Source organism: Zootoca vivipara, chromosome 1 (assembly GCF_965207765.1).
Source record: "Zootoca vivipara chromosome 1, rZooViv2.hap1.1, whole genome shotgun sequence".
In the NCBI taxonomy this organism is placed as follows: domain Eukaryota; kingdom Metazoa; phylum Chordata; class Lepidosauria; order Squamata; family Lacertidae; genus Zootoca; species Zootoca vivipara.
The window spans coordinates 30857329-30881985 of record NC_142582.1 but is presented as its reverse complement, the minus strand read 5'-3'; the positions used below and the strand labels follow the sequence as shown (position 1 = coordinate 30881985).

The 24657-nt window shown below is 42.0% G+C and overlaps 1 pseudogene; it reads left to right on the top strand.

Annotated features, from left to right (window-relative positions):
* The first annotated feature begins 23785 nt into the window (after nucleotides 1–23785).
* On the top strand, nucleotides 23786–23842 carry LOC118075654 (U6 spliceosomal RNA; annotated as a pseudogene).
* Nucleotides 23843–24657: the final 815 nt, after the last annotated feature.

The window sequence follows — 24657 nt, the reverse complement described above, 5'->3', positions numbered from 1 at the left end:
TGTACTATGTTAAAGGGAATTAGCTTGCAAAGATGTGTATATTGGAATAAATGTGCATGAAAATGTGATTTTCGTGGGATTTTTTTATTTTTAATGCAAACTGAAGCAGAAATGGGGCAACCTGAAGACTGAAAAAATGAGAAATGAAGCAAAAATGAAATTAACAGATTTGTTCATCTATCCATCCATCCCTTGCAGAAATTAGGTTCTAGGTCAGGTATCCCCAAACTTCGGCCCTCCAGATGTTTTGGACTACAATTCCCATCATCCCTGACCACTGGTCCTGTTAGCTAGGGATCATGGGAGTTGTAGGCCAAAACATCTGGAGGGCCGCAGTTTGGGGATGCCTGTTCTAGGTGTACTTTCATGTGGTGTTGGACTACAATTGCATGACAGAAGTTGCATTGCATAGATTTGACCCCGTGGCCTTTCAGACAAACCGTCCTCCAAAGTTCAGCTCCATACTCCAGATCCTATGAACCATTCCGTTCTTTTCAAAATTAAAGCCTTCAGAGTGTGATTCCACATAACTCCAAAGCCTCATTTCCCCAATATTCATTAACAGCTTGAAATATGAAATAAAAAGACCTCCACTTACATTAGCTGAAAGCAAAGCTAAACCTGGCATTAGAGATGCGATCTGCAGCCTAAATCCAAGTAGACACTGCTTCCCACAGCATACATATACTTTAGGGATATATTAGTGGCTGTGATGTGACAATATTAAAAGCACAGTCTAAAAATAATGAATAAAAGCTAGCTGTTAGGGATGGAGAATCGTTTAAATGAGTTAGACATTCCCCGAGGCTGCCCTGTAGGTTAGCATATCAAAGAGTGGGTGTTATTGCATTTGTATTTCATTCCCAATAACACCTCCGATGCCATGAACTTGGGATGACCGTCTCCCCGCTTCCAAAAAAACAGCTGTGTCACAGGACATGGCTAAAGAGCTCACTGCAACATAAGACAGATGTTGACCCTCCAAGAATATCAAGCACCCTCTCAGAAGCCCAAGAGTTGCCTACTCTGTTGCTCTACGATGGCCTCTTCTCCAGATGGCCTGTTAATTGAACATTCAGCCTTATTTGCTTGCACAAAGCTTAAAAAGGTAAGGGGACCCCTGACCGTTAGGTCCAGTCGCGGACGATTCTGGGGTTGTGGCGCTCATCTCACTTTACTGGCCGAGGGAGCTGGCGTACAGCTTCCAGGTCATGTGGCCAGCATGACAAAGCCGCTTCTGGCGAACCAGAGCAGCACATGGAAACAGTGTTTACCTTCCCGCCAGAGCGGTACCTATTTATCTACTTGCACTTTTACATGCTTTCGAACTGCTAGGTTGGCAGGAGCTGGGACCAAGCAACGGGAGATCACCCTGTCCCGGGGATTCAAACCGCCGACCTTCTGATCAGTGAGCCCTAGGCTCTGTGGTTTAACTCACAGTGCCACCCGCATACCCTGCACAAAGCTTACACAGAGATTAAACCATGTCCAGTATTTACTGAGCATTTGTTCTGATTTGTTTGTTTGCAGGGAGGTTACACAATAATGAACATTTCTCTTACCTCTGAAGTTGCTTGCATTGTGTTTAAATGTCTTCCTCTTTATTATCCTTTCACCCCATGCTGCTCATTCCCCTGTCACTTTTCTAACAGCAAGTGGTCCATTTTTTAGTGGGGAAGTAGATTTGCTGTACAGTCATACCTCGGTTTAAGTACACCTCGGTTTGAGTACTTTCAGTTTAAGTACTCTGCGGACCCGTCTGGAACGTATTAATCCACTTTCCATTACTTTCAATGGGAAAGTTCGCTTCAGTTTAAGTACACTTCAGGTTAAGTACGGACTTCCAGAACCAATTACACTCATACCTCGGGTTAAGTACGCTTCAGGTTGAGTACTCCGCGGACCCATCTGGAACAGATTAATCCACTTTCCATTACTTTCAATGGGAAAGTTTGCTTCAGGTTAAGTACGCTTCAGGTTAAGTACAGACTTCCGGAACCAATTGTGTTTGTAAACCGAAGTACCACTGTATTAAGGTGTCAGAGCCTTATGATCCACTTTAACTGTGCAAACCTCAATTTCTGGTATGCAGAACACTGATAATCTGGAATCAACCTACTACTGTTCCCAATCTATTGCATCAAGGAAAAGGATGGGGTGTGAACGTCCAGTCATTATGCATCCAAACACACTTCACAGCTATCTGTTAAGATCTGACAGCTGTCAACTGATGAACTGATGTCAGCAGGAATGGAGGTAAGAATGAAAAGACTGGTCCAAGCACAACCAAAAACTATAAGAAACTAATACATACTTTCACACACATTGTTTAAGCTCAGCTGTTGTTGCAAGTAGGGATGCAGGAGAATTCCAGTGAAACTAGAGCGGAAGTTGAGGATGTTTGCTTATTCATCCCATGCCTGGAACTGAAATCAATGCAGCGAATGCAATCAATATTCACTCTTACCGCTGCTTTCAGTCCACAGACAATAAGCAACCCCCCCAAAATATTCACTGTGTTTACTTTGCATTGAAATGAATGGGGTGGAATAATGTAACAACAATGTAATTTCGCCACAGTAGATGAATAATGTACTTTTTGCTGGAAGGTGAACTGCAGAGGAAAAGAAGCAGTTCCACATGTAACATAGTCATCTTACATCCTCAACCACAGCGAACTAGGTTTAAAATATTCGTGATAAAAGGCTCCAATGGGGAAAAAAACTTCAAAATATGTTTTTATTCTTGCGCGCTAAACTTTCAAGTTCTTGCAGCCCCTTTGAGTGGATCACCGCATGGTGCCATTTATTAAGCTGTGACAAGTCTGTTAATTACTGCTCCTCGAATTCAGTCCATATCGCCACTCTGATTATTCCAGTGTGTTGCCATCTGGTGAAATGAGAGGTGCCATTGGCACTTAAGAAGTCACAAACACTTATCCCTCTTAGGGCTGTTAGGTTCACGCATTGCAAACGTAACCTGACACGAGGCCTCGGTTTGTGGTGAGAGGAGGCGACAAGGCCACTGTGATCAGAAGAGATGGCCAATGCTTTTTGTCACCGCTGACAAAACTGCCAATGTAATCTGCGGGGCGATTCCATACTTCCAGCTTACTCCCAGCTATGCATCGAGCCTGACAGCTCAGCCTTCAGTAGACTCAGGGTTAAATTTAAAAACCCACCGCCGTTTACCATGAACCTTAAACAAACTTGCCGCAGCATTTTTCTTTGAGTCGACTGACATTTTTCTTTATGTTTCATCAGTCGTATCTGAGTGATCAGACAGCCTCTACACGTGGTACACCCACCAGGATTATTATCTAGACCAAAAGCCCAAAGCTCATTGTAGCAGGCATGTAATTCTTTACAATGTATGCCACGTTAACTGTGTTGGGTTATCTATTCAACAGCTGACTGAGCTGGGCTCTCAGGCTCTTCTCAACAACCATGTAAGAAGCGATGACAATTGTACTACTTTATAACAGCTGCATGGAACTCTGACATACACTTCACAGCAACCAGTCATCTATATAAACCAATTTCAAGAGCAAAATTGCATGGTGCCTCCACTCTGTTATAAACACAATGATACCCACTCAAAGCTGATAAATGTACTGTATTCCTCTAGAGCTTTAAAGAACAAGTTCCTTGCATGTGGGTATTCTTCCCGGCAAATTAGGCCTCTTTGTGTGTTAGTCCATAATTTAGTTTCACAGTCTCAGACTTTGTAAATCTTTTTTTTATAAAAAACACACACACACACACACAAGTAAGACCCAGATATTAATATTCTGCTGCATTACACTAAAAGGCTCTTATTATCTCCACTCTCACTCCTCTTGCAAAGCTATTGTAAGAATCCGATGAACTAAAGTCGAAAGCAAGGTATTAACAGTAGTAAGTAATTATGGTCTTAAACACTAACTCCCTTGCAATTTTCAAATTAGTGACTGTATCGTTTCATAGGATTACATGCAATATTATCTTTGCAATGGGATAAAACATTACAGCAAACAGAACGCCCTTGGAAGAAAAAAAAGATTCAGCATTAACCACTGTGGAGCTGGGAATATATTAAAGATTAATAAAAACAAATTAAAAACATTTTGCCAGACCTGAACTTCTTTCGTTCTGTGATATGGCACTTTGACACCTTATCGAGGTTTCTGACTTCTTGGAGATTTCACAAGTACACTCCATCACAGCAATGCAAATTACACCAATACACAAATCATAGCAAAATTTATGAGATTTGGATTTTGCAAATATTGTCGGTTTTCCATCAGAAATTCCCATTGAGATGGTAAACACAATTTCTCTGTTATATGCGATGAGATAGTCTCATATGCTGTAGGTCTTATGCACTGTGTACATAATATATACAGTAATGTCAAATATGGGAGAAATGAGGAAATAACCTTTCTTCCATTAACCCTAACAATCCCAGAGAAAAAAAGAAGAAGCAAAAAATAATTATTGTGGTGCTGAAAGTAAAAACTCTAGGTTTTTCAGGTTAGCAAGGTAAAAAATAAATCCACAATGCCTTGCAGTTCTTTGTCCTATGGAGATTTTTTATGAAGCTTCCATTATCTTGTGGTGGTTAGCATTTATAACTTTGTGGACCCTAATGCGTAAAACCAATGTATATCAGAATGCCTAGGGACAAAAACAACATTTTAAATTACACGACTATATTTGTGCACGTAGAAATATTATGATGATTACTACAAATAATAATAATAATAATAATAGACTGGGGGGGGGGATAAGTATGACCACAACGGAAGAGAGACAAAAGTGTGATGGAAGGGTAAAGGAATTGAGAGGGATCACGGAGCAAAGACTGAGAAAAAAATATGTGGATCTTCAGCCACAGTGTAACTACTGTACAGGGATACATGGAGAGGAAGGCAGAGCATTTTTATATTTAATAGGATTGTTTTACTGTGCATTTTAATACTGAATGTTTATATTCTAATGCTTCTGTATTTGGATTTTTATATTTGTAAACTACTTAAAGACCTATGTAGGTGTTAAGTCCTCTATCAGTTCATAAAAGGAGTAAGGATAGAAAGGTGCCACAAGAATACTGAGAGGGATACCCAGCACAAGAGAAGAGTCTGGAACTGTCTTATATATTATGTGCAGATAGTTCACGATGTCCCACCAAGACTGGGTTTGAGTACTGCACCCATCAATGTTACAAATATGCTCAACCAGTTTGCCCAGTCTTTAACTTCATCTTCATGGAATAGTAGCATAAAAACAATATGTTTTTTTCTTTCCCTGTGGGAAGGAGATGGTTCCCCTAAGGGAGTATCTACCATTCCATGTAGGCCATGTGAGGAATCTGCGTTGCTCCATGTGGTGCCAACATGGACATCATCCCAGGAAATGCTGTCATGGATTGAGCTTGTCCATGACCTTGCCAAACTTGCTCACATGCTGGATAACTCCTTGTGAATGGGTTAGAAATTGAAAACTCCTGCTCCAGTCATAAGGTAAAGGGTAAAGGGACCCCTGACCATTAGGTCCAGTCGCGGACAACTCTGGGGTTACGGCGCTCATCTCGCTTTATTGGCCAAGGGAGCTGGCATTCAGCTTCCGGGTCATGTGGCCAGCATGACAAAGCCACTTCTGGCGAACCAGAGCAGCGCACGGAAATGGCATTTACCTTCCCACCAGAGCGGTACCTATTTATCTACTTGCACTTTGACATGCTTTCGAACTGCTAGGTTGGGAGGAGCAGGGACCGAGCAACGGGAGCTCACCCCATCGCGGGGATTTGAACCGCCGACCTTCTGATCAGCAAGCCCTAGGCTCTGTGGTTTAACCTACAGTGCCACCCGCATACACAAGGGGGGAAACACCCCATGATAGCCAATTTGAGAACTGAAGATCAAATGCTATTGATACAACAACAGGATTGGAAATCCCCAATTATGTTAGGATGACATCTAATATTTGAGAGAAAAAGATCTGGAAGGGAGAGTAGAATCTACAAAACTACTGAGGGTTTGCCCCAGCAGCACAGGGCTGGAGTTTCCAGAAGCAAGAAGAAAGGGCAGAGCAAAGGCCTCGGTTCAGAATTTACTTTAGCCTGTAGATGTTGATGCAAACTCAGTTTACTCTGATTTAACCTTTTCTTGTTAATTTATATCTGTTCAGCTTGCCAGACCGTAGCTGCCAACTAAACCATCCCAAATCAGCTGTCTTGCATTGAAAGGTTTCAGCTTTGGATGGAGGAAGGCAGACATTCATGCAAGTTTCCCTCCATAACTGATATCGCTAATTGAAGTCTTTAAGCAGTGACTTGGCTCCCCCAAAAAAACCATCAGGCAGGTGGAAGAAAGCAAAATGAAAGGCAGGCAGTTATTCAGTTATGGTGCCTTTTTCCCCTTCCCCCCCCCCACCCTCAAGCAATAATCAAATTATGTTTTCTTTTACTAAAGGTTTCTGTGGATGGCAGCTTCACTCATTTATTTCCAAACCTATTAACAATAGCCGAGGTTGTATTTTTTCCTGGGCAACACCTGCATTCTGAACTAGCTGAAGGTCTCAGCCTTCAGTGGAACAATGAATTTGCCATGCTCAACCTACATTTCTCCCTACAACTTCATTTTATTTATTTATTTGTTAAAGAACATGCTGCTTATGATGGGAAGGGGGTGGGGGGAAGGGAAAGTAAATATATAAACCAGCTGTAATAAGTGATTAAATTGTCCTCCAGGCACATTTTGCATAGGACTATAAAGTTCTGATTAATAGGTTATCTAATGTATTAACAAGGGCTCTAGCAAACACAGCACAATATTACCAGCCATTTCTATTTCAAATAGAGCTGTAAGCAAACAGGTCACCGGAGTTACAAATTCTGGCCAACAAGGCCATCAAAGCTTCTGAGATTGCTGCTTTCTACCCAGTAGGCTTTTTTTTTCTTCATTGTAAGCTTAAATGCTCCCATCAGGCTCCCAATTAAGAATGACCATAAAAATAATATAGAGGGGGGGGGAACTGCAGAAAACAATGCCCAGCTTCGGAGAGAAATTGAAATAGCTCTATGAGCAGGCCACAATGCCCCTGACATAAAGGTGACATTTAGAACAGAAAGTCCCTGGGTTATGATGGTTATTCCAAAACTAATTTCCTTTACTGTTTGGAAAGAAAGACCTAGAGAGAAAACCATTCTGTTTCTGAATGAGTGAATGGATGAATCTCAAAGAGCGGAGATTTGAGCAGCAGCTCCAATTGAGAAATCAAGAATTAAATCAGAAACTGAATATTCATTTAATGCAGGAAGAGAAGTACCAATAAATCACACTTTTTTGAAGGGAGGTGGGGATCCTGCAACTCAGTGCCATTTACTTAAATGGACTGGATGTCCAAAAGATTCAGATAATTAGACTTCTGGAAAAATGTGAATATTTATTGACAAAGGAAGTGCAGCACCACCTCATGCCTACCCAAAAGTAAGCCCTATTAAGTTCAGTGGGACTTGCTTCCAAGAAAGTATGTATGCATTGGGTTGTTGTTGTTATTTATTAAATTTGTATACTGTGCATCAGAAGATCTCAGGGTGCTTCACAGCATAAAAATACAAGATAAAAACACAAAATGAAGAAGAGGAGGAGAAGGAGAAGGAGGAGGAGTTTGGAATTGATATCCCGCCTTTCACTCCCCTTAAGGAGTCTCAAAGCGGGTAGCAATCTCCTTTTCCCTTCCTCCCCCACAACAAACACTCTGTGAGGTGAGTGAGGCTGAGAGACTTCAGAGAAGTGTGACTAGCCCAAGGTCACCCAGCAGCTGTGGAGGAGCGGGAAAGCGAACGCAGTACACCAGATTACGAGTCCACCGCTCTTAACAACTACACCACGCTGGCAAGAACAAACCAAACCAATAACCCCCTCCCCTTCCCACAAACACATTTAAAACAATATAGGGTGTTAATTAGCCAAAGGTCTGGTTGAGGGGAATGTTTTCACCTGGCATCTGCAGCTACAATGAAGGTGCCAGGAGAGCCTGCTTAACTCATGGATTAGCTATGAGGAACAGGTACTGGGAGTAAGCTGGAATGAATATATATACACAGGTAAGTATCTGGCTGCAAATTTATCTAGAAGGAGTTAACTAGCAGTTTCATATCACACGTATGTTGTACCATATAGATAACCAAACTTCCCTAGGTGAGTTTTCTCACTCTGGGTCACTTACAGATCACTGATACAAATGACTAAGGCTAAACCAGGCATCGGCAACCTCTGGCCCATGGGCCGGATACAGCCCATGGAGGCTGTTTATCTGGCCCACGGGCCGACTGTGAACCAAGCCGCCTGCTCGGCAAGTCCCCCACACGCTGCGGACATGCGCAGAAACGATTTCTGGTGCTGCGCTGCCCATTTCCAAAATGTCCGCAGCGCCAGAAATCATTTCTGCGCAGCCGCAGACATGCGCAGACATGGGCAGCATGGCACATGGGCAGTGCGGCCCATGTCTGGCCCACAGACGATAGTCCCTGGGAATCCTCCGGCCCACGGGCAGAAAACGTTGCCAACGCCTGGGCTAAACTAAGTTTTTAGCACCTGAGTTTTTAGCATCTGGAATCTGGATCCATGAAAGGACCTGTGAACAACTACACAGCAGTAGCCAACGTATGTCCCACCCCACTCATTGTGGACTACTAACTCAGTTCAACATCTCTCAGACCATTGGCAATACCGGCTGGGCCTGATGAGAGTTCAACACCACAACATCTGGAGAGTGCCACATTGGCTATCCCTGAGATAGCTTGTCAGGAATGCTATTGAGTTATGAGTAGCAAATCCTTGAATTATTCCACTAGTACAGTGGTACCTTGGTACTCGAACGGCTTGGCTCCTGAACAAATCAACTCCCAAACGCCGCAAAGCCGGGAGTGTGTGTTCCAGTTTGCGAATGTTTTTCAGAAGCCGAATGTCCAACACGGCTTCTGCGGCTTCCGGTTGAGTGCGGGAAGCTCCTGCAGCCAATTGGTTTTCGAGCTGTTTCAGGAGTCGAACAGACTCCTGGAACGGATCAAGTTCGAGAACCAAGGAACCATTGTATAGATACTTAAGGCACTATGACTGTCCAAGCCATGCAAGGAATAAAGCATTAAATGTCACTGAAGGTAAGAGGGACAAACCAAATCATTTGAAGCATCTTATTTTTGCTTGATCCCATTTGTTTCCAGTTCTGCCAAGTACCTTAAATGCATAGGCTTTGGGGCCTTACTTGAATCAAAGTCAGCTTGTCTTGAGAACTTGAAGAACTCCCCCCCCCCTCCTTTGAGCAGGGCACGTTTGGCAAGCACGTTTTCTTCCCCAAGATCACCCAGCTTTAATTTTAAATTTCAAAAGCCTTGCATTTAATCCCTTGAGTTGGCCTGGTACCTTCCACCATCTGTTCAATAGTTTTGTTATACCAATGTGCACCTGCAGAGTTTTTGCAACGTTTCAAGCTGACTGCGGACAAAAATAAATAAAATCTAAATAATTATAATTTTCATAAACTAAAGACTTCCATTCAGACACCACAAACTGGCCCGATGCATTTGATTCATATATATATTTAAAATGTCTGGATGGGGAATGTCTGTGCTTCTTAGAGACACAATGTACCTGACGCTTTTGCTCTAACAGAGATCAGCAACATGGCACAGCAAAAACAAACAAATGAACAGGAAAGACTCAAAATACTTTGCGCCTAGAAAACGTGGTGTGTTGTGATGTGAAATAACACGCAGTCAACCACCACCTCTTCAGCCAGTCATGCCATGCAGGGTGCTATCACACAAGTGACTTTCTGGAGCGCCAAGTGAACAGATGACTGAAGGCAAATGAGTAGCTGAAACACACCTGCTGAGCACACAGGCGTGTTCTTGGAGACCTCCGGACTACAGCGTGTGGCATAGTGGTCAGGGTGCTGGAACACAACCTGGGAAACCCAGGCTCAAATCCTCATTCTGCCATGGAAACCACTGGGTGACCTTGGGCCCATCACAGCCTCTCAACCTAACCTACCACACAAGGTTTTTGTGACGATAAATGGAGAGGGAAAGAACCATGTACACAACATTGGGCTCCTTGGAGAAAAAGGATATAAATGTAATAATAAATCCAGGAATACAACCCATCGGCGCATCAGTGGAGCATGTGTAAGCCCGTTATGCCACTTTATGCCCCATTTTTTGGCATGATGCATGCGTGCATGCCCACATGTCAATTGGACATTCCCCGAATGGTTGTTGCCTGTAAATAAAGGGTGGGATTCAAAGTAGCGCTAAGACGATTTGCTCTGTAAGTGCAAACATTTCTGCTTGCTGGATGAAACAATCTCCCCTTCTGCCCCTTGCACACTTCTCTGGGTTTTTTTTTGCAACCCCTCAGAGTCAATTTGGCACTGCGCCTCTGCCACCCCACTCCCACTGTGCGGCAGTGGCACCCACAAAGCACCAGCAGCTGTTGCCGCCAAGATTTCAGTGAAGTCTCACAAAATCTCGTGTGTTCTGTGAGATATCTAACCAGAAACTGCTGCCAGCCCTGCTTCTCCACTTCCAGCAGAGATGGCGGGGCAGTGGCAGAGGCAAGGCGGGCACCTCACTCTGCTTCATCAGTGGGCTTGTAGTTACTTCATTTGGGATATGTAATTTCTCTCTACTCATACTCCACTGCCCAATCAGTCACTGGTTCAGAATGTAAACCCATCTTCTAGGCATGTACAGATTAACAAGGAGCGCTGGGAGTAGACTGCATTCAGGGCAGCTGACTACAGTCAGAAGGATTGTCAGTATTTGCTCTTGCCACCTGGGATATTATTGTGAGCATGCTCAGCAGTGTTCCAAACACAGGGAACCCTGGGGCATGCAGTTTCCTGAGCTCTTGATGTACAGGTAACGTATTTCCCAGAGTCCCTTTCACCTGGCACACTGCTGTTTCAGCATTCTCGGAACCAGGGAGAAGCAGAGACCTTGATCATCGCAGCTGCTTCCACACATACAGAAGAAGGAAACAGCAGAACGGAGCTAAGGGTTCATGAGTGGTCATGGGAGAGAAGTGGTCATGGGAGAGATTTTGTGTGTGTGTGTGTGCGTGCGCGCACACACACACACACACTGGTGTTCTAACAAGCAGAATGAAGTTTCTGAATTTAGCCTAGGAAACAGATCTATTTCAAATTGTTTTGGAAAACAGCTCCTATTAACTAAGCCCAGTTCTGAATTGAGAAGAGATCACTCATCAGTAATGTAATTCCATCCCCAGTAGCCTACAGCAGCTAGAGCCAAATAATGCCCCACTATGCTCTTGAATAGGGAATGGTTCCAAAACAGTGATGAGCATTATAAAGACATTTTAAAGAGATGTCTGCAATGGGCATGAGCAGAACATATGAGCTGCCTTAAGTATTTCTAGTATATGCTGGTACAGGTGAACGAATGTTAGGAAGTGGCCCAGGTTACTAGCTAAATCACAACTTGCATGTAAGAATTCTTCACATAGCACCTACATAGCATGCACATAGCATGTACATGCAGGTACATTGGGCTGCAAGGAAGTATATGGGGAGCAGCCACACCCTTTAAATACTCTCCATGCCACACATCCTATCCTATGGAATATAGAACTGAACCTTGCTTGCTGCAGTCTACATATGGTGCAGAACGGCTGAACATAAACACTCACAGGTAATTAGCATTCAAATGGTCTCACAGTGCTTACAGTTCATTACATAATGGGATTTTTCTTTTCATAAAGACTGAATAGTTTTACTAAGGAAAAGCAATATGTTTCATCCATTCACATTTAGATGCACAGCTTTATTGGGAGAAATTTGCACTAAAATGCTGGCGAATTTTTGTGAGGATATTTTTTCACACACAGAGAGAAATCGATGTGGAAATGTGGAGGACTGAATTTAAGATGGAAAAAATGAGAAACCCAAACTGACATAGTCATCCGTTCCTAATGCTAATATGGGAAGTGAATTACCTTTACAACATAGTTCTCAATGAATCTTGGCCTAATAGAGTGTTTGTTGCCAGTCACCCACCAGTCAGTTTTGCCTGGCACCAGGCTTACAACACTGGCATGTTGCAGGGTCCTTCATTTCCCCAGCTCATTCCTAAGTGGAAATATTTGTAGCAGGAAAACCCTGGCCCTCTACAAATGCTGTCCCAAGCAGGCAGGGCCTAGGTCTGCCTGGGCCTAGTGGGCATGTTTCAATGTGCCACAACACCCCACATTTCTTGGCTCAGAAATACAAACATCTGCAGCTTGCAATGCTAACTTCAAATGCAAGCTAAGCAGTATGGTCCCAAGAGTTGTTCTTTCTTTTAGGTTGGAATAGAAAGGAGTTCCCGCACATGTTTGGATTTTTTTCTAAGAAACCTCCAAAAATATTCACAACTGGTGACACTTCTTCAAAGTGAGCTGACCCATTTTTATCCAGAGCCTTCCTATTACAAAAGAAGCAAAATGTATGCACATCTGAAGTTGGGAAGTGTGCATGGGACCAGGATAGATTGGAAGAGGAGAGTTAACAGCCCCTTTGTCATTGGTCTCAGTTTTGATCAAGGGCCCCCATGGCACCCATTTTGAGCAGGAGGGAGAATGCCTCACAGGCAATGAATGCCATTTAGAGGGTAAAATGAGTGGAGTGGAGGGTAAAACGAGAACGTCCATTCCTAGAGAGGAGAACGTCCATTCCTAGAGAGGAGGGACAAACCAAAGAGATACAAAGTGAACAGAGTGGCTAATGTGCTATGGTTGATTGACACTCAGGAGATGGCACAACTGTTCCATTACTTAAAGGAGAAAAGAGGGGAAGAGGGGATTCTGAAAGAAAAATGGGGAAACGCAGAAGGGTGTTTGGGTGATGACATCATACAGATCAGTAAATGCCCAGGGTAGAAGCACCCTTATTTTTCATTTTTGGTAGAGTATCTCAGAAGTAGCAGATAGCCCTTCCATACCTGGCTGTAGGTAAGACATGTGTAAAGCTGTAGGGAAAAACCAAAACAACCATGTGATAAAAAGCAGCTAATACACTCTTATTGTAAGAAACCCAAGATGCAGCACTGTGAGGAAGCCAGTCACCTGCCTGTTTGGGGGAGCTGTAACATCCGCTTAATTGTTATTTTCACAACAGGTTAACCAACAAATGGGGACAGTGACACTTGTACCCCCCAAAAAATGGGTTACGCTGGTCTCCAGTCTAGTGCTCTAAACTCAGCGCCTCAGCTGCCACTGTTTCCCATGGCTTAAGTTACCTCCATGATATATGCTTGTGTGCCAAATTGTACGATCGCATAGAAAACTGAGAGCCAGCATGGTATAGTGGTTAGAGTGTCAGACTAGGACCTGGGAAACCAGGGTTCAAACCCCCAATTGGCTATGAAACTCATGAATTGAGGAGAAGGGGAGAACCACGTACTCAAGCTTGAGCTTCTTAAGAGTAAAAGGTGGGATAGAAATGCAGTAAATCCGGGTGAATTTGTGAAGGTGAAACTGAAATATGTTATGCAAATTTTTTTTGTGTGTGTGTGTGTGTGTGTGTGTGTATGAAATGCAATAAATCAATCAATACATAAAATTATAATAAAATGGAGAATAATAATTTTTCATTCATTTATTTAAAAATCTTTAATACCACTTAATGTAGCAAACCCCTCTAAGCAGTTTACAGAAAAACCCCTCTAAGCAGTTTACAATGCAAACAACATCCATAAAATGTCCTAAAAACTAAATGAAAGGGAACGAGTCAGCTATATATCGCAAATAAAATTGAGCAGTTTACAAAACAAAAGTAAAAACTAAGAGTCAAGAGTCTAGGGGAGCTGGTTCAGAAGATAATAAAATGCAGTGCAGATCTGGTTGGGGCCTTTTTTAAAAAAGAGGTGCTAGCAGTGCAATGCATTCCATCGATACTGCAGCTACATGTGTGGGTGACACAAGGCAACAGTTTAGCAGGATTCCCTCCCCCCGTCAAGTAATTGGCATCATTTTTGCAATCAAACGAAATTAAAGAGCTAAGATGTCACCTCATATGCTTCTTATGCAATTAATTAAAATAAATAGTTATCCATTTCTCTCGGTTAAATATTTTGGCATAGCTCATTGTTAAAAATGGCTTAGATCTAAATAACTGTCCTCCTGCTCCACAGGGAATTTAAAGATTCCACAGATGTGAATAATTAAAACATGCAGTTGGCATTAGGAAGGAAACTATTACTTCCCACCAGCAGCAGACACTTGTTACATTTACAACACGTGACGGCTAAATGCTTCATAATCTAGAAAAATCCTGCATATTGCATATCTTTTTTTTTATTTATCATACCTTCCATTTGAGAAATGCTTCTTCAGCAAATTATTTTATTGCAAACTACCGGTGTGTTGTTGCTTTCAAGTTCTTGAGAGGGGACTGCTGCATACAGTTAGAATTTTGTTTAAAAGGAAGGGGGGGATCTCCTTTTTTTAAAAAAAAGCCTACGCTTCACTGTGTTATAATACCACTAAAAACCTACAGTATTTAATTTATCAAACCTTCTGATAGTGAATGAACAAAGGTAAAAATAACAGGCTAGTTATAAACTAGTACTATGATGATGACATTGTGAATTATTTAAAAAGGGCATATTCAATGTGACCATAGAGCCATCAATCATAATAGACATTGATGAGAAAAAGAGGTTTCAGTCACTTCCTATCTGCCACGAGAACAATTCTATCTCACAGGTAGCTATGAAGTGCCGGATGACCCGGTGTCACTTGTATTGTTGCTCTACCCTTTGAGCGGAGAGAGTAGATTCTCTCAATATTAGAATCGAATGAGTAAATAAATTCTCAGTTCACTGCCACACTCCTTCAGAGTGCACACTTCAATTTGTCTAACAATAGAGAGGACAGAGCAGCAGAAATCTCTTAAAGCAAGGATGAATTTTTTATGGAATGTTCAAATCCCGCTGCAAAGAATAGGGGTTTTAAATGGTAGCAACACTTCTTTTAGCCGAAGCCCCCAGAGACAAAATCTTCGGGAAATGTTTTGTGTTGGATTCACAGGGCCGCTTCGAATACTTCCTTTCCTGGGAAAGGCTCCGCGTTTGTTTATTTTTATGAAGCCTGCTCCATTGTATACCACTGATCTTTTAGGGGAGAAAATTAAAGTGCTACATTTCTTTTATATAAAAGAAGAAGAAATAAGGAGAGAGAGAGAGAGAGAGAGAAAGAAAGAAAGAAAGAAAGAAAGAAAGAAAGAAAGAAAGAAAGAAAGAAAGAAAGAAAGATTCTTACAATGGCAAAAAGCCTATTGTATGATAGAACCATTTGAGTCAACCTTAACTTTGACATTGCAAAAATAAAATCTATCACTGGCAAGGAGAAGATTATTGGTGAAGGAATTGCCAATGCTTTATTTATGTTGGATTAGCCTAGAACCTGTCTTCCAATTGATCCCTCTCCCATATATCTATATTTATTATTATTCTTAATGTTTATTCTAGCTGCAAAAGATCAGAGTCCACTTGAAAAATAGTCCAGCTTCAATACATATGCAGAAAGTCCCCCCAGTCTATTCCCAGACCTCTCCTGCTGAAGAAGCTCGTGCAGGTGTTTCCTGTCCAGGTAGGCAGAACGGAATCAATTGCACTACCAGTCCGACTGGGTATAATGCAATATCACAACGCTCATAGCACCTTCCATTCCTTGTTTAGGAAACTGGGCATAGATGAGAAGGCACTGACAAACTTTTGAAAGTAAACAAAACTGCAGCATTGTGAAAGCAGGCTTGGCTGTCCCCCAGCAATTCAGCTTGGTATGGTATTCGTGTCTCCAATCTCCAGGTTGCAGCATCAGCATCAATTCCAGAGGCTGCCTCTCAAGTCGTCTTTCTGCCCCTGTCTCTGAATCACAGCTGCACCCACCCACATTGATAGCTTTGAAATCTCCTCCGTAGCCTCATACAGCACTCGGGGCAAGTGGGGTGGGGGGTGGGGAGAAGCGCGCCACCACTTTAATTGTTAATAACAGGTAAATCAAAGGTAAAAGGGAAACTAATTAATTTTCCCGCTCACTTTTGTTTTACTGTTAGTGTTTTGAGGAAATATAACAAAACCCCATTAGTGTTAAGGTAGGACCATGAAACAACATAATATAATGCAAGGAAGACATTTAGTAGTGTAGAGGCATGTTAAATTACTAATTAACTCCAAGTTACTGTATAAGAAAGCATAGTAATTTACAGGATTATTGCAACACGAAACAGAGATTGCCACAAGGGTCAGCTAGGGAGCGTTTCCTTCTATACACTCCCCCCTCCTCTCAAACGGTGGTTACTGTAAAATTTCTTCTCACGTTAAAATGGACTGTCCTTACCCACAGTTCATTGCCACTAATTAGCTGCAATTGAGGTTTTTTTCTTGCAGTCCATCCCCCACCCCAACCACCCAGGATTAAACTGGCAAATGTTGCCAACTGATCAAAATTCTCCCTGCACGAAATATCAAGCTGTCCTTCTGCGGTGTTGCCATTCAAGTGGCTGCCTCCAAACCAAAACACCTGCAAAGGAGTTACTAATAATAAAACGACCTGTCTTCTATTTTCATTACAGTTTTCGATAAAAGTTAAACTTTAAAAAGAAAAGAAAACGCTCGGCTCACTTCTGCACGTCATCGTACAATTAATGGAAAATTTTTATTCTAAAGCATACACACTCCAAACTTTAGAAGAAGAAAAATGAAGGAGGGGGGAGTTATGAAATTCTTATACCCCCCCCTCTCTCTCTATATATATATAATAAAAAACCAGTATTTCTAAAATCTGATTAAACATTTATTTAAACAAGAAAGCAAGGAGAAGCTAGCATCTTTTAGTTTTACCTAAATATATAAGAAGAATGCCATAACTTTGATTAATAATTGATTAAATAAACCATCCTCACATCAAAGGCAGGAAGGAGAGCTGTTCTACAGAAGAGCCAGACTATCAAATACCACTTTGTTGTCTTAAATGGAGCTCAGATCTGCAGCGTTCCATAGTGCTCTGCACATGAAAGTTTGAGGTTATAAGTAAGAGGGACATTTTTCTAAAAGAAATTAGCTCTTTTCCTTTCCCCTGCCCCCCCCCACCCTCTACCTTCTTTAATTAAACAAACACGGTAAGGGTTTTTTTAAATAAAAAAAACGCTGGAAAATTTGAGATCATCTCACAACCTTCCAGTTTCGCCAGCTTTATGACTAATTTATGTTTAACCTTCTTGAGAATTTACGATCAGAATACACTTTTACTGTAAAATTCAAAGCCAGGACAACTGGCACCCAAAGAGCTCTGGGAGTTTCAAAAGTCTTTTAAACATGAAAGAGGCTATGGGATGTTCTTTCGGCACATGCTAACGGCAAAAGAACTGGATCAGGTCATCAACACTAAGGACCATTGAGAGATGGCGCAAGTCAACAGCAAGCCCGGGTTGATCAGCTGGGGCCAAACGAGATGCCAAAATTCTCTTCCTCCCTAAGGGTTTTTTGCTTTAAATGAAAAGCAGCCTTGGGATGCTGTGCTTTGAAATTGCAGAGCAGCAACGGAGAGGGGCTGCTTAACTATTTCAGCTCCCACCATTCAGTTGTTCAAGATCAGCCCCCCCCCCCCCCGCTACTTTTCTTCCTGGATGTTACCTTGTCAGGCTACCTGCAGGACAAGCCTGGCTCCAGATTTCGGGCAGAACCCTGGTTAGCCTTATCCTTCGTGGCTGCCTATCAGCATGGATGAGGGCTCCCCAACACCTTCTGCCACGAGCCTCCCCCCACATTGCTGGCACTGCGGAATCAAACTTTGTGATAAGGTCGTTGTTCCCAAGAATGGAACAGTACAGGAGTGTGCTCTGAACAGGCTAAGAGCACAGTAAGCAATGTTTTGCATAACATGCCCAATTCATTCTCAGAGAATTATAGAGCTGGGAGGGACCTCATCTAGTCCTATCTCCTGCTATGCAGGAATCTTTTGTCCAAAACAGGGCTCGAACCCACAACCTTGAGGTTAAGAGTCTCGTGCTCTATCGACTGAGCTATGGTTCAGGGCTCGAGCCTGTTGTCATGTCCCTAAATACTGAATTTTGGAAGTCGGTGCCTATCGGTCTGGAAGGGAAATGAAACAATACTACAATGGTTTCTGCATGCTCAGTAAAACTCCTAGGATATGCAGCCACTACAAGGTGTTCCGTGTTGGTGTGAGGTTGAAGCCCTGAGCAGGAGGGCTCCTGCTAGGTGCTGGCAAGGCACATAGAGATGGGGAATAAATCTGATTGCATTTTGACAAGAAATCATCTAATTTGCAGGTGAATGAAACACAGCTATCATTTGAAATTCAAACTTCTCTGAATTATGCAACACGGTTCCCCCTCCCCAAAAAAATATGTGTACAAAAGCGCATATACTGTATTAGGAGAAAGCATTAAAGTGCACATATTAGTGAAAATAGCATATCAAACATGGGTAGGTAAACTAAGGCCCGGGGGCCAGATCCGGCCCAATCGCCTTCTAAATCTGGCCCACGGAATCAGTGTGTTTTTACATGAGTAGAAGGTGTCCTTTTATTTAAAATGCATCTCTGGATTATTTGTGGGGCCTGTCTGGTGTTTTTACATGAGTAGAATGTGTGCTTTTATTTAAAATGCATCTCTGGGTTATTTGTGGGGCATAGGAATTTGTTCATTCCACCCCCAAAAAAATATAGTCTGCCCCCCCCACAAGGTCTGAGGGACTGTGGAGCAGCCCCCTGCTGAAAAAGTTTGCTGACCCCTGATATAAAATGTGTTATATTAAGGTAAGTTTCTTGCAAAAAGGTGTACAAAACTGGTACTGCCTTCATTGTCTTTCCAGTGCCCATTGGAGATTTTTCTTTTCCAAGAAATCTCTTAAGTGAACAGCATCGCAACCTAGTAAGTGTTCTTCCAGTGGAGAATCATGCCAGTGCTTTGCACTGATTTAAACATCCTCACACTTCTGAAGACAACTTTGACCAGTCCCACCTGCTAGGACTCCTCCTCCCCAATAACTGAATTCATTTGTATTTCAAATGCACATGAAGAACGCAGAAAGAAGGGTAAACTTTACCTGTGACATGAGTGCTGACAGCAATAAAATCTACAAAGTCTCCAATCAAAACTGGAGCCCATGGGTAGCACGAAATAAGTGTCAACTATGCTTTGCTCTTGAGTTCAGAGCATACCTAGTAAATTCCACTCACGATTTTCTTAAATCTGTGTTTATAGCAGAGGTACAAAAAGCAATTTGAACAACGTGAAGAAGGCGAAGGATAAACTTTATTTCCCAGACTGCAATTAGTCTAAATAAATATATATCTAAAATCTGATTTAATTTGTTTTCTCCAAAAGGAGATATCTATAGTAATAAGGTACATTATTCAACACTTACAAGAATCTTATCACTTTGGCATAAAAGAATCTGTATTTAGTGCTCCTACCTATATAACTAATGTCAAGTGGGTAAATATTTATGCATTTGAATTCTTAAATTTATTGGGCTTCAACCTGGGAAGCCAGATTAAGAAAGTGAACTATGGCACAATGTAAGGAACTTTCCGGACAGGGGAGTCTGCTGTGGTGTAATTATTTGGGAGATTCCAGTGGCCGTGTTGATAAAGAATAGTGTGTGATCAGGGATTCAGGCAGGGCTGATCATAGACATTTTTCTGCCTGAGGTAAAATACAAAATGGTATCCATCCTGTTTCATGTTCAGGAGCTGACTAGACTGGCTGCTGAATCTTACTTTAATACTATCAATGGGACAGCAACCTCCATCTTCCCTAGGGCAGCAGTGTAACTTAAAGAGTCAAAGAGCAAGACAAGTGGCAGACTTGTTCTGTGCACTTAGCCATTGCTTTCTGCTCTGCAGCATCTGCCACTTGAGGCAGACACCTCACTCTGCCTAATGGTAGAGCTGGCCCTCGATTCAAGGGCTCAATCAATGAGTCTTCAGAGGGCTAGCTGTTAAACCACAGAGCCTAGGGCAGGCATCCCCAAACTGCGGCCCTCCAGATGTTTTGGCCTACAACTCCCATGATCCCTAGCTAACAGGACCAGTGGTTGGGGAAGATTGGAATTGTAGTCCAAAACATCTGGAGGGCCAAAGTTTGGGGATGCCTGGCCTAGGGCTTGCCAATCAGAAGGTTGGCGTTTTGAATCCGCGCGACGGGGTGAGCTCCTGTTGCTCGGTCCCAGCTCCTGCCAACCTAGCAGTTCGAAAGCACGTCAAAGTGCAAGTAGATAAATAGGTACAGCGGGAATGCAAACGGTGTTTCTATGTGCTGCTCTGGTTCCGTGTGCTGCTCTAGTTTCCGTGTGCTGCTCTGGTTCCACATGACCTGGAAGCCAGTAATGCGAGATGAGCGCTGCAACCCCAGCGTCGGTCACGACTGGACCTAATGGTCAGGGGTCCCTTTACCTTTACCTTTACTGCATTAGCACATAACACCAAGCCACAGTTAAAGCAAACCAAGGTTTGCAAGTCAGCAACAAACCATGACTTTAGATTGTGGTTTGCTGGCAGTAAACTAACCGTAGTTCAGTTGCTGGACAAGGTTCACATATAATGCTAAGCCATGATTTAATAAACCATAGTTTAATAAACCATGGTTTGGAGTCATGAGACAAGTAGGCCAGAGGCTTGGACACCGAGTAACACAGACAGAAGGGCGCTTGACTAAGAGGACTTTTTCATCCCCTTCTCTCCATTTTAGCAATAAAATTTTATGTGTGCATTGGATACAGAAAAATTTAAATATAATCTTGTTCGCTATTGCATTGTTGTACCTTTAAAGTGATCAAACGTTTTGCAGTACACAGAGCACAGCAACTCAGAGAACCAAGAAATGGGCAGTCAGCGCAGCAGACACGGCATTTGGTTTACAGATATTGATTGGATCAATGTCTTCAGCAAAGCTCCTAGGCTTCTGCTTAACTCTGGGCACATTTTAAGCACATCCCTATTGAGCTGCTGCTTAAAAGCCCATCTCAGTGTGGCGTCTCTGGATCGGAAGCACAACATGAGAGCAACTTAAAGAGCATGTAGCCCAGATTTCTCTCTCTCTCTTTTAATTAATTTAAAACTCTTATCTTTAAAAATAATGGTGATGATAATGGAATGGCTCTGCTTCGGTTTGCACCACAACTAAGTGTTGCCACCTTTGGAAAGGTTTCTGAGTGACAGCTCAGGTGCTCTGAGTGAACCTCACCCTGACACCTTTACCAGCAGGAGACCTGTGCCACTGGGCTTGTAGGACTTTCCCCTGCTGAGTAGGCCCTGCTCGGAGTTTCTCTGTCTTATTTGACCACTGCCATGCTGTGCTGGCGCCCGTTCAAATAAGAATATGAAAGTGCAGATACATACTAAGTAAGCCATTGGGTCATAATTGAAGTGGCAGGGACATCACCATCAATCTATAGCCTCCTGTCTTCTTTGCAGGAAGCCTCATACAGATAACTCGCCAAATAATCATACTGATGCCGCACACTGTTGCGAGTCAATTAGATCCTAGAGATGAAAATCTGCGCATTTTGCAAATAATCTCAAGAAGATACCCGGGCTCGGAGTATTTATCTGCTCCGACACATTCACAACAATTTTCCAGTTCACATATGGGGAAATGATAACATAGGAAGGAGAAAACGGTGAGCCTCCCAAATCATTTGTATTAATAACATATTCACAACGCTCAACGTTAATTTTGCAGTTGGCAAAAGTCCTCAAGTTGCTGGTTTCCAAGAAGATTTGGCGCTCTCCGTTTCCTTTATCTTCAAGGACCATCTTCACTTCGGCACATAATTGCAAGTACTCCACAGGATCAAGTGTTTGATAATTAATGTGGCTAGTTAAATAAATAATGGCACCCATGCATTAAAATACTGTATAACAATATTGTTGCATTTAGATTTTTTTATATATATGCAGGGCCTTTTACTATCTTCTCTGTCACTCTCTTGGTCTTTAATGAAATGAGCGATAATAGAACAGAAGGTATGAAGTGTGAGCTTGTGTGATCATTATGGAATTACAGTCTATACCAATTAAAATTAAAATTAAAGAATGCCGTTAAATTAGCAGCAAATTCCTCTGACAGTCTAAGGTCACAATAGCCATTGGCAGATGCAGATACACACCACACCACAAGATTTTCACTCTGTCAACAGTATTGCAATTTTATATTGTGAACTACCCTGAGATCCATGGGTATATGGCAGTATAATAATAATAATAATAATAATAATAATAATAATAATAATAATTGTCTGAAAGCTGCTGACAGTAAAGGCAGAATTGGCATTTAGGGTTGCATGGTGGCACTGTCAAGATTTTTGGAAAGTAACAGCAGTTGGACATAAATATCATTCTGACTTACACTGTTATCTAGATTTCTTTTCTTTTTTTAATGTTCCCATCAAAAATATTTATTCATTTTTCTTGCACCCTACCATTTCTTCCAAGGGAGCCCAGCCAGGATAGCTAATAACCTTCATAAACTATAGCACAACTAGAATCGCAATTCTCTCATCACAAAAAACCATTAAAATAACAGCCATAAAAGAGACAGCTTAAAACCGTACCCACTATGTTCCAGTGGAGTAGTGTCTTAGTCTTGCTGCAAAAACAATGGAGGCAACTGAGGGTGACATACATTGTCCATCAATGGCTAGCCTGTGGTCCTCTAGATATTGCTAACTACAGCTCACAATATCCCAGACCATTGACCATAATAGCTGGAGCTGCTGGGAGCTGTAGTCCAGTCACTTTTGGAGGGCACCACATTGGCCAGACATAGGCAAACTCGGCCTTCCACATGGGACTACAACTCCCATCATCCCTAGCTACCAGGACCAGTGGTCAGGGATGATGGGAATTGTAGAGGGCCGAGTTTGCCTATGCCTGACATTGGCTATCCCTGGTTTATTTATTTTTTTAAAATACATTTTATTCCAATTTTCCAAATTCAACAAATTAACAAAACCAATCTTTTATACAAAATCTTATATTCACATCTTTTACCTTGCTCCGCCGAGCTATGACTTCCCCCCCTCCCTTCATGCGGGTTTCTTGTTAATTCCCTTTTTTGCAGTTCCTTTTTTGACATATTGGTCAATTCGTAAGGTTTATTTTAATCCTGCGAGAGTTTTTAACGATCTACAGTTTTTCTCCATATAGTCCACATATTTACTCCAGTCCTTTTGAAACCTTGTCTCCCCCTGGTCACGAATCTTGCATGTCAATCTAGCAAGTTCAGCATAGTCCATCATTTTTGTCTGCCACTCCACAATTGTAGGTAATTCCTGTAATTTCCATTTTTGGGCTAACAAAGTCCTAGCCGCGGTTGTTGCATACATAAACAGTGTTTGATCTTCTTTTCTAATCTCTCCTCCCATTATTCCTAACAAAAATGCTTCTGGTTTTTTTGGAAAAGTATATCTAAACATCTTTTTCAATTCGTTATATAAACTTTCCCAAAATCTTTTAACTTTTTCGCATGTCCACCACATATGATAAAATTCACCATCTTTCTCTTTACATTTCCAGCAACTTTTGTCACTCATTCTATACATTTTAGCTAATTTAACTGGAGTTAAATACCATCTGTACATCATCTTATATACATTTTCTTTCAAGGCAGTACATGCTGTAAATCTTAAAGTTTGATTCCATAATTTCAACCACGCATCATATTCAATATTATGCCCCAAATCTTTTGCCCATTTAATCATCACTTCTTTTGTCTCTTCGGCAGCACATATACTAAAATTGGAACGATACAGAGAAGATTAGCATGGCTATCCCTGGTTTAGTGGGTCCTTGCCTCTCTCTAGGAAATCGGAAATGCTAAGTTTTACTTTGGCAATGCCACCTCCACTCCAGTTTTGCACAGCAATAAACGCAGTGTGGCATCCACTGTGGCACGTGGCATTCATCATTTTTATCATTGTCATCCTGGGTAGGAGGACAGTCACTCTGAACCAGAGCCTCCTCAATTCCTCTCAGCCTTCCCCCGTCAATCAATTTAAAAGCTGCTCTGCCATCTTTTTTTATTCTAAGCACCAACAGTCTTGTTCCATCGTGGTTCGAGTGGAGCCCTTTCCTTTTATACGGGCCCGGTTTGCTCCAGAATGTTCCCATGTGAATAATTCATAACCCTTCCTAATTACACCATTGTCTCATTTATTGATACTAGAAATCTGTGCCTGTCTAGATGGCCCTGTGGGTGGAACCAGTATCATCTCAAAGAAAGCTACCTTGGAGGTTCTGGCTTTCAGCATCTTACCCAACAACCTAAATTTGGCTCCCCAGACCTCACACCTACAAACAACTTTCTTATGCAGGATTCCTAAACAGCATCCATTCAGCTACTAAGCTTTTAACATGATTTGTGCATATTTCTGGTGTATAGTGAACATCTCGTGATATGCTAGATGTTATAATTACATTAATTGGTATCACCTAATTTTGTTTCTAGATCATTCTGTTGAAGACATACAGATTAATGCTATCGAACTAAAAAATCCCTATTTTTTTTCCCTCCAAGCTATAGAAAAAGAATTTTTTCCTTTATGCTCCCCCACATCTCAGCCGCACATCATGAATGGAACATT